Here is a 12,288-nt window from a genome sequence, read left to right on the forward strand (position 1 = left end):
ACTCGTTGATACCACTAGGTGTCGCTTAACTGGTGCAAAACCTGCACTCACACTGCAGTACATTATATCAAAGGCAGATACCTGCAGGCTGGCGAGTGCACTAGAAGTAAATGTAGTGCGTCAGTTTGTTGTGAATATTAAATTACGAAACAAGCAACGTTTTAAAATTTAAATACACAATACTGTTGCAACAAATAAACTATATCAAACGCAATTGAATCTCATCTTCTGCGTTTATTATGTTCTTTGATTTCGGTTTTTCTAGAAACAATTCTAATAAGCAATCACATAATAGTATCCTACAAATTACTTTCAACAATTTTTCAATTTATTTCTTTTGCATCTATCATTTTCAGTTGATCGAGAATAAGCATTAACGTACAATTAAACGTGTTATGCAATTAGCAATCACACGAGATTTTTCAAAACAGAATTTATAGGAGCTTGTATCAGTAAGAGAACTTATTCGATAAGGACAGAGAAGTTTCTCACGGGAAGATATTATTTACCTAACGATTTTTAAAGAAAGTGCTATTTATTTATATTATTCTATCAATTTTATACATTTTACCGAACTTTTGTTATATACATATTTGCAATTTCTGGAACAAGATGTACAGTCCCGACGTCGTCACGAAAGGGTCAGTGCTGCTCCACCCTATGAGAATTATTCAAATTAAAAACGAGAATTTATACAATTACATATTTATCTTTTTATCGCAATGCTAGAATTTTATTATTACGTCAAATTGACACCAAAGGACAAATTATGTAGGAAACATGATGAGTTGAAATAAAAAGTACTCTCATCTTTCTCTAACATATTAATGAAATTTTACCACTGTGTCAATTTGACATGGGGGGGGGGGGGGTAGATAAAATTAGAAGCGTGAAGAATGAGGGTTACTTCAATTTTTTATGCTGTATTAACTCAAATATTTCCTTCTACATGTGTATCATAATAAGTAACTCTCATGCAACCCTCGTCTTTCATCCCTTAATCTACCCTTTAACATCAAACTGATACGATACTAAAAAATCAGTGCTAAAACTGCAATTATGAGATAGTGGAATACAAATCAGAAAAACCGTCAGAAAATTTAAAAGAAGTATTGACACATTAGCGTCGTCTTTCTACAATTATTGAAACAGATTACATGAACTTTTAAATAATTACATCAACGTAATGATAACTTGAAAGTTTCGTGGGGCTTCCACGACCGTCATAATCCGATTAAGGGTTAAGGGTGAGCCTTTGTTTACTTACTACACTGTGGTCCTACATGCACGTGGAAGAAACTCATATATGTATGTATGAACAAAGCCATATTATCTACCTTCTTATCTCTTACCATTGATGCAAATTTTATATTGCATAAAGATCCGCAATCTACTTGTAATACAGTAACCAGTAATACATGCTTTTCATGCAAAAGTTTTTACATGTAACCGGCTTTCTCGACTCTGTTGGATTACTTGACAAAAATATCAAATAGCTTTTTATGAAAGTTATAGTGAAGGCTTTTACAAATTATTTTACAATTAAACTATAATTACTTTGCTATTTTATTATTTTATTGTGTCCTGTTTATTGGTCATTTTCGATGTAATTACTAAGGATGTAACGTCTTTCCTTTATATCACATTACGTGTTATACAAGTTGTAATACATATGTATAGGGTGCCAACATTTAATGCACAGTGTGTAAAATCCTATTTATATGATTGCGTCGAGGAAAAACACTCTTTTTTACTAGGACAAGCGAAAACTGTGTTAAATTGACAAGAGCTACAAATGAGTAGACAGTGGATCTCCCTGCAAAATAAAAATTGCCTGCATTTGTTGCAAGAAACAGGATTCATTTGGAGATCTCCTACGATTCTCTAATAAAATTAACAAACTGAAAATGGTATATTGGTATCCTCCTATTACTTAAATTTTATCACTATTTTATATATTTCTCATAAATACATAAAATCAACAGATTTGCACAATCCCGCCGTCATTCGCACGATACATTAGCTCAAAATTACGTGCACGGCGGTCGCTTCACGTCCATCGATAAGTAAGCTCCTAAGAGCCTCCACGCAACGTTCGCCTAATCCATAAAACACATCTACGAGAAACTAATACCGCCTGTTGAAAGTCGATTGCACACTCGTATCTCTTGCAGACAATTCCGTAGCCAGTAATGCGTTACGGTGCGAATGAATATCGCCGGCAATATGGAAAATGCGAGTGGGACTCCGCGCATGAATGGCGATGTTTGTCACGCTGGTGGAGCGAGCTGAGCTGGTAAAAACGCGCAGCGATTTTCACACGGGTCGGCAGACCACATCAGACACGATTAAACATCTAAGTGTCACAACGAAGCGCAGCGTTCTCTCCCACGTTAAAAATGCAGGAAACAGTCACGAGTGCGATAAATCGAGCGTGAACTAGCGAAAACACGACGGCACGGCACAATGCCGTTAAATTAAACAAATAACGCTGGACAAGGGTGCTGGATGGTGTCCCTAACCGCGCGTCACGTGGCGTCGTCTGCGCAAACAGACAGTTATTGAATCGGCGGACCTGCAGAACGTGTCATCAGCGTCGCATTGTGGCGGATAGAGGATCCCACGAGTCGTCCCACGAAAACGGGATCGCGTGAAAACGAAGGGGACGTATAAATAAAGTAGGAACACCTATTATGAAACATCACTTAAGTGTGACCCTTACTTGGAACAGTGGCGCGAGTATAATATCATAGAAGATAGAGCATATGGAGGTGGACGTAAAAATACTACCCATTCTTTATTCGAATACGGGTGTTTCTAAGTAAAATACATTGTATAGGGTAAGTATCAATTATTGTGCCCATTAATCACTGCAAACAGAAGTCCAAAGTCTTCGACAAATTAAACAGTTTATTTTATCTATATATCGCACTTTTCATCAAACATTTAAATTATACGTTGTTGTATTTTATATTAGCACGAATTTTGTCCATGATTGAAATATACAAAGAACACGAAGTATTTAACAAAATATACGAAACGGTTTCTGAGCGAGTTAATGGGCTCTTAAAAAGATGAAACGTTAATTACTGTGTGTCAATTACACTGATCCTTTTCCAGTTATTGTATGTCGATATCTGTACATTGATGTAGTTACTGTGTCAATTTCTGTACACTGATCTAATTACTGTGCCCCAATTACTGTGATCAATTCTAGGTAAATACTATATATATAATCATAATATATAATAATAATATATATAATATAATAATAATACTATAAAATAATAATAATATAAATATGTATTACAAAAATGTAAAAGCATGAAATATTCCGTATTACATTATTGAGCATAATTTATTGTATACCTATGTTTCAATACATACGGTATTATTCAAAAAAGGGATAGAAAATAACGTACACACATTTCACAGGCCTAGAATGTAAGCTTAGAGATGTAACACGTGGTTTGCTATGAGAAGGATCAGTATAAAAAAAAAACATGAAAACTTAACCCCGTTACAGTGCACTGTAATAGAAACAAGACATAAATTTGTTTTAGTTACTGAATTACTTTAAATCGAGAAATATATCTAAACAGTCGGTTGTTGCAATAACATAACAAACCATTATCAGGAATTTAAAATATTAGTTTCCGCCTTTTATAAGTCTTAAGAAGTTAAAGTTTTGATCCGGTTGTGAAAATTGCAGATCATATTTTATTTAAAAAATTTAATATCATTATTTTAATAGTGTTGTTTCTAAATATAAAAATCCTTATTATTGTAAAGACAAAACGACCAGAGAGGCTCAGTAATTGACACACTTATCCTATTTCAATCTTCTCATTGTCTCGTTTTATGGAACAATTGGCGTCCGTATTTCATGTTCAATGCCCCTATTTCATAAAAGTCGTTCCAAAGTACGGACATTGAATATGAAATACGGGAACATGGCACGAAGACGGTGTTCCATAATAGGTACACGCTCTCGTACTTTACTATTCCATTCGTATTAAATGAATATTTCGAAGTTCATTACGTTTTCTGGAAACATCAATCTATCGAACGGTAGTGTAAATATTCAACAATAACCCTTTTAAATTGTATTGGAAATGGGTAGATAAATAAAAGTAAAACGCAGTGAATTAAACTTATCCCTTTTAGTTTATTAATTTGATGTACGAGGAAGGACCGTCTTTACTCTCCTGATTGCTCCAGGAGACTGAAGACTATTCACAAAGACGAAACCAAAAACGTCACCTAAAGACAAAGAGCACTCTGTTCTATATACGTATGAAATCATTGTTTATCTAATGGTACTCTGGCGAGACTCTCGGCGTCGATTCGTTTTTGTAACTTATATGCTAGAAGGAAAAACTTCTGAGTATTCAAAAGAGAGAAAATAATCCAATAAATTGTAATAAAATGAATAATAATCTTATATACCCTGAAGAACGACCCATAATAGGTAATTATCCCCTAGCACAAGTGTCGAGCCGCGCTTAATTGATATATTTTTCTTGTCGAAACGCGCCCTTTGAAGGGAGCACCCCCCAGTCTCCGAGGTAACCGTGTCTTTTGAACATCAATCAGAAGACATCGAGGCGAGAAACTATCGGTCACCCTGCGGAAGGACGGCGTAAATACGCCTTTCTGGTAACGCATTAGTTGACTGTAGGAGACGATCATGAGGGACCTTATCTTTCGTTCGCTCTCCCTTTCTCTCTCCATCTTGAGAATAGGCGTTCCTGTAATCGGCACGATCACCAGCGATAAATTAAAATGCGGTGGAGGCTAAATCAGGATCTAGATAGGCACAAGGCCCCCGTCGTGCGGAGCCACGCCGAGCCGGGAACAGGGTAACCTTACATCCCGAAATTTATTCGGCTATCCTCCTTCGTCTGGGACTACGCTTACGCGCGAAACCGGGGAGAGAACAACGGGTCGGGAGGAAGGAGAACTGAACGCCTCTGAGTTGGAGAGACCGGAGCGAGAACGCAGAGAGATCGGAAAGAAAGAGAGCGAGGCGGGGGCTGGGAGAGCGGAGAGAGAGAGAGAGGACGGGGCTGTACGATCGTCTCTCCGGGCCCAAATATCCGCATGGGCCATTCGGTTTTCGAGCAGCACCGGTCCCTAATAATAGGGTACACCGAGGATAAACAAACATACACGCCCCTGGCATCTCTCGTTGAAAGAACACACGAGAGGAAACGCGAGAAAAAAGAAACAATTTAGCAACGCCACTTAGAGGATGCAGGTTGAAGTATGATAAACACCGAAAGATGGAAGAGTAAACCAGTTATCGGTCGGAAATACTCGATGGACTCGACGTTCGACGAATGAAACTTGAAATCTGGAACAACAATTTAAGGATTTGTTATGGAGGAGACCGAGAGAAACGCGATAGAAAGGTGTTGTGGATTTCGCCGGTTTTGTTTATACAAATTGTCTGCGTTAATTGTATGATAGAGAAGCTGCGTCCATGTGTATCTCTTTTCTCAACGATTTGAATGAATCAGGAAGAATACAACGATAGTTTTAACATCTTTAAATGGTTCGACTGTTTTGCATTCGATTCTGTCATAAACGCAGGAAATCCACAGCCTAGTAACAAGAATTGAATTTTTCTGATCCTAACCGCGGATTTTTAAAAGTATTTAGGGATGTCAATGTATTATTCTCGATCAATTAAAATTATTACGATATAGAAGGAACGTGCTATTTAGTTTCTATTCCTCACAATCGATGTGGGCAATTTTTATTTTGCATAAAAAAGTCCATAGTCTACTAATTACATTTCTAAATTCGAGCGAAATTACGTATCCACATATACTTGAATTGTTCAAATTTTCACAGCTGTTTTGACTGAAATACAAAAGAAGGAGATCAACTTAGCAAACAATCGCAAACGTTTACATCTAAAAGTGTGCAAATGCAAATCAAATAATCAGTTAACGGCTATTTCAAAGAAAGATCAATTTTGCAACAAATCGCAACAGATAACATAAATTTAAATCGTGTGTTGCTAGTGGCTGACTTAAACAAAAAAAAGAACAAATTCTTTAAAAGAAAATCGTGAAAGATCGCGTAGAAAAATGTGCAAATAAAAATGTAATCATTAGTGGTTAATGTTTTCATTTTATTTTAGTCTAGTACAGTTCTCGATAGAAGGAATCTATCGAACTTTCATTTTCGTTAACGAATTCTTAAAAGCACGAGTCTGCATCTTCATAAATGCCCGAAACTCTGAGTACTTTACTTTGAAAGGGAGCTTTAGGTTCGTTCGAAGCTTGCAACAGTGACTGGATCTTGGAAGATTGCAAAGGTTCTCGGTAAGTTCGCTAGGAAAAATTCGATCAAAGGGATTGCGGTCTTGACATTTGATGTCGATTTACTTGCGTTACTCGCTGTCCCTCGAAATGAAAGTCGCGGTGTATGTGTCGGTCTTGGCAGGATCTTAAAGCCTGTCTTGTAATCAAGGAAAGTACAGATACGGGAGAGAATGGAACGATTGTTGGCAGACATTACATCTTGGATTTTAGCATTGTTTCTGAATAGACGCTAGTATTGTGTATGTATGTACATCTGCGGTTGCAGACGTCTCTAAGGATAATGGGATGACACCACTTCCTTCACTTGGCGTGTATGTATAGGTCAGACGGACGAAACGTTTTACGCATACAAGCGATAATAAAATAATCTTTCGTGTTAGATGAAGGTGAAAAATATATGTAATATTTTTAATATTTTAATTTAATTTCCAGTTTGCAAATAACGGACGTTTTCAACACTAAACCTAACGATACCAGATTTTTGATTTCGCGATTATTCGAATTGCGAAGACACTGTTGTGGAAGACAATTAAGTAAGTTTCTTTATGATAAGAATCGCACAAAATCTAAATAAATCCAATCTGATCATTCTAATGAGTAAACGGCAAAGATATACATATTTATGATAGAAATGAATAGGTAAAATTCGAAACAGTGGATCGATTAAAAGAATTCGAGAATATGGATATATGTATTACTTCCAATTTATTAAAATTGTCAAATAATGAAATCAAATGATATTATACAATACCGTTTCATGCAATAGATACAGGCAATTTTTACCAATTACTTTCAACGCTAAGTTACGAATGTTCAATAATAACGTTTGAAAGTAATAAAGATGTAAGCTCTTATCTTAATATGAAAATCCACATGGATTTACGAAATACGAATTTTCAACAAGAATTTTCAATAAGAATTCTATTCTTCATCGATTTATTTCCTTTCATAAATATTATAATCGTAAGAAATAGAATTTCAAATAATTAATAGAAATTTAGTTACACGAAATACTGTTTCAAATAATTATTTCCAGTACACACGCACACATCCTAAGACAGAGAAAATACTATTTCAATTAATCATTTTCTTTATCACAACATAACAACTATTCACGATACATGTACATACTTCTCTTTATGACATCAAATAAATCTTGGAAGAGATTCAAAAGTATTTCGTTAACTATTTCCAATACTTTTTCAAATATTTTTACCCAGATATACTTGCGCACAACATTTGGCACTGAGATGAAGAGTCCATTATAACGAAACGCAGCTACTTCTTTTCAGATAGTTTTGTCTATGCTAAAGACTTTCTTGCGTTACAAACTGTGCGCCACAGAGCAGATCTAGTAAATTCCGTCATATTTTGTCGCGAATTTGTAAAATATCGAGGAGGCTTTTTAATCTAAATGGAAATACGCAGCGTGAAAGTTAAATGCCGTAGGGGTCGATCCATTTGTCTCTAGCACGTGCAAAAGACCAGCGAAGAGACGCACAAAATGCGAGACTGCGAGGGTTTGAGTAAAAAGACTCGACGAAGAAGCGGCCGAAGAAGAGAGCGCAAGAAAGAAGAAGGAGAAAACGCGAAGGTAGATGAGACAAGAGGCATTCTGGTTTGTGGGCACAGCCACTGCCTGCAGCCCACAATTATGATAATAGCCCCTGAGTCCTGAGTCTTGTTAGTCCAACGTGCAGCCAGCTCTTTTTATCTATATCTTCTTAATTTCAGACTCACCCCATCGTATGCTTTGTCTACCGCAATTTCTACTTTCATTCCTCTGCACCTAAGGTCAGCTAAAATCACAGCAGTTGAATTTTCAAATACGTACACACAATCCACAATTAATACGATTTTCCAAACATTTTTACTAACATTTCGATTTAATATTCCGGGAACTCAAAATGACAGTTACTCGAATAATTTTGATGGAAAAAATCGGTAACAAGATCGTGTTCATTAGTCAAAATCAAACTATTAATCGCGAAATGCAAAAGAAATTGTTCAGAATCCACATGATTAAATGATTTCAATGTTTGTTCGTTGCTAATAACCATTACTAGACCGAGGATCTTTATGAATTTATGACAAAAACGGATGTCTCAAATATACAATAGTCGAAACTTTAAGAGAATTTAGAGATACGATTTTGTTTTATTATACTCATTGTAACTTAATAAAATTAACAGAAGAAGAATGATGAGCCCTCTAGCGGAATTAGGACGAAACATTCCCTTTCTTTTTCTTCACTTCCCCAGTATATCCAGCGCCGCCAAACTTCAATTAAATATTTCACATTTATACTGTAAAATATATATTTCAAACACTTATTATATATTTGTAAAATCAATTAAATTTTTGTTATAGACCCAGATAAAAAAGTTATAAAACGAAAGTCTTTTATTTTCTTTTGTCATTTCAAGTAATGGCAAAATTGTAACATAGTTTAATAATTGTCTAGTATAACTAGTCCCCCTGTCATCTAACAAAAATTAAAATCGTTTATTCTAGTTTTAAAAAAGTTATTGCGTGTTAAAAAGTATCCGAATATTAATGGAAGTCGCTGCTTGTATTGCTTAGTGGAAATATTTTTAGACAGGTCCGGTCACAAGTCGCTCGCGATATCGGAATAAATATCCGTTTCAACAAAATTACCATCGCGGCCGATTTAAAATGACTCTTTCAGAAAGAATAATTATCTTCAAACGACTCCGTTAAAAGCGTATCAAAGCGAGAGAACGTCAAAGACGTTCGCACCGATAGGGCCACGAGCCCGTAAACAGATCTTCGCTTTGATCCGCGTTTAAAAAACCGTTAATTAAAGCAATTACCAGACGACAACGTTGGAGAGTAATAATAATTCCCGTGGTTCGAACACTCAAAAAGAATCAAAGGCCAGTGCGCCGCGAAATTGTACACGGCGGAAATCTCTCAAACAGTATTGCGAGCACGGCCACAGGAGCGTCGATCGAAACGCGGCGGCACAATTCGCGGCTCGACAAAGGTTTCTCCCTCATTAATTGAAATTAAACCAGCCAGGCCATGTTTTGCGGCAGTTTTCTCCGAAATCGGATGCGAACGCGTTCGTATTTGCGGCAGATTGAAAGCGCACAGGGAATCGCATGCGCTCGTATTATGTGCAAGCAATAAGAATAGTGACACGTTGACGAAGTCGGCTCGTGCAGGCACGCCCGCGTTTGCGAATGTTGTAAAAAGACGGTGGCGAACGGGGCCCGCGCTTTAATTCACTTTGGAGCGCGCCAGTCGGCCCTTTTGACACCCGCGGAAAAGCGTTAATTGGAGGCAGCGCCACGATCGGGCAAAGAAAGCTTTTCAGAGCGGAAACCTGGTTGCGTGATAACGCCGCCAGCTTTTGCCACGGGATAAGAAGGAAACGCTATGTTTTCTTCCTCCTCGTTCCGCAACCGAGCTTTCGCGCACTCGTGCAACCGCGTTTCGCGCGCTCGCGTCAAAGCTTTCGTACCGCGATGACGGTCCTCATTCAAAACGCCCGCTATTATGCTCTTCTAATGAGACATTCTTACGCGAGCATCGCCGCCGCGGGATTTCACGGGAAACGAATAATCAATTCACGACCGGGAAGTCAATGACGACTACGCAGAATCGTGATGCATTGTCTCTATACGCGATTGTGAACTTTGTGCGGCTGAAGCACGTCTTTGGTTCTTTGCGGTCGATGTCCGGGATGTACCCGGCGAAACACTTCTGTCATTACTCTCGCGACGTGAGCGTTCTACGGTGTTATGATAATGACGGATGAAAAGTATTTCGTCGAGAGGTAAGAGCGATTGGCGACGCGCGGTGATTTTTCTGCGATTTTAACATAGCTAGATATAAGAATTAGAAATCTTATGGAATCTTAATTATCGGAGTAATTTCGTTTACTGCTTCGTTATTGGTAACGGAGAAACGGAATTTTATTTTAATACGAAACAAGTTGTTATAAGAATTTAAATAATTACATTTCATTTCATTTCTTCTAAGGTAATATCTCTAATTACTTATTATTAGTATTAGTAATTACTTGCAATTACTAATTACTTATAATTAGAAGTATTACTTTACAATACTAGTACTTTAGTATCTCTTCTACTCTTTTAATTCTTTCTGCTTCTTTATCGTAATTCACTCTAATAGCGTTCCCTCATTAGACACTACTATTTCCCCCCTGTACGCTTATTACAGTAAAATAATATTATAACCATGAACCAAATGAATAGTATTTATACCTTTATTAGATCCTGTTTAAAATCGTTACGAAACTGATGTGATCAGATGTTAAGTAAGACATTACCAATTTTATTTATACACATCTTATAGACAACGATCTAATTGAAGTCAGTATTTCAAAACACGACGCGTATTTCAAACTAATAAAACTATAAGAAAAATTATAAATGATTTAATTATTTACAAGGCAATTCAACAGAAGTATTCAGACAATAGATCAACATAATCTCCGCTGTTAAAGCGACAAAGAAACTTATCAAAAAAAGAAACGAAAAAGTATTTTGTAGTTTTATTTTGTAGTTTATGTGCACAACTTGGTTTCGTCATAAATAAATCTATCTAAAGAAAGTAAAAAGAATTTGCATATTCTTGTGTGTAACAATGAAAGTGAAAGAGAAAGAGCGAGGATCCAATAATCGCGAAGGTAAATATGTCGGCGCAAGGGATGAAACGATCTAACAAAGAAAGCATTGACGGCCCAAAATTAGAAACCATCGAAGATATTCCCGGTACCTTTGAAATCCTCGGTAGTCGCTACTGGGATAAACGCGGATAAAACAGCAACCTGAACGACGACACCATCGTGATATACGACTGTTTGTCCAGATTAGACCCGACAAAGGAAACTGTTCTCTCTTCTTGACTCTGTTTTGATTTAAGCGAACCGCTTCGTATTTGCTCTAGATTAAATGGAGTTTCATGGCAGAAGCTACAGAGCGTCCTCTCTCTTTCTCTCCCTCTTTCTACGGTATCTCGTGCGCTATACTAAACTCTTGGGTACGTATATTGTACATTGTATTCATAACGCGTCCCCAGCGAAAAAATCCTTACGATGTTCTTGCACGTGCGCGTTCGCAACCGTTTAATCAGATTACACTATGACTCGCGTAAATATTCGAACGCCTGCCTGTGCAGCCCTTAACAAGGTTCGCGTATATCTTACGTTAAACTGTTTAATATTGTACACCACGTATGTATGCGTTTCGCGTGGTACAAAGATGATATGAAAGAGACACTCTGAGTAATGTACGCGGGCATAGGATGTTATTAAATTTTTAAATAAAGAGATTTATTTTAGATTATATCTAAATACACTTATTTTTTATAGGAATGTTAAAAGAAATAACTCTATACGACTATTACAAAAATGAAATCATAGCTCTGAAAAATATCCTATATCATGTAGATATGTAAACTGTTTTCGAATTTGTTCGAATTAAAAATTGATGTTTTCCTCAGTGTCCTCGTTCATTTTTTTGGAACTTAGAACAATTTGAAATTTTTTTATCAGTACGGATGGTGAGAAAAGAAAAGTGTACATATTTATTTAATAATGTAGGCGGTCAAGTATAATTTTTCAATCATGATACAGAATTTAAAAAGAAAAAAGAGAAATTTTCAACGGTCTTATAAAATATCTTTGCATATGTGGTGCACAATTTTACTTGTGAGAATTTACAAGATTAAACTACTTCGAAATCATGTGTACCAAAAAAGGGAGTCGTGGATGCAAAAGTTAATATTCTAATCGATTCATTTCATAATTTTATTGACATAACTCCGATTAATTATAATTTCATTATAATAACTATATAATAACATTATAATTGCATTATAATAATTGCATTATAATATCCATTATAACTGCATTATTTCGAATATTTCAATTTATCCCGCACATTCTACACGTTAAAAGTCG

The sequence above is a fragment of the Megalopta genalis genome, chromosome 10 (assembly GCF_051020955.1).
Source record: "Megalopta genalis isolate 19385.01 chromosome 10, iyMegGena1_principal, whole genome shotgun sequence".
Taxonomy (NCBI): domain Eukaryota; kingdom Metazoa; phylum Arthropoda; class Insecta; order Hymenoptera; family Halictidae; genus Megalopta; species Megalopta genalis.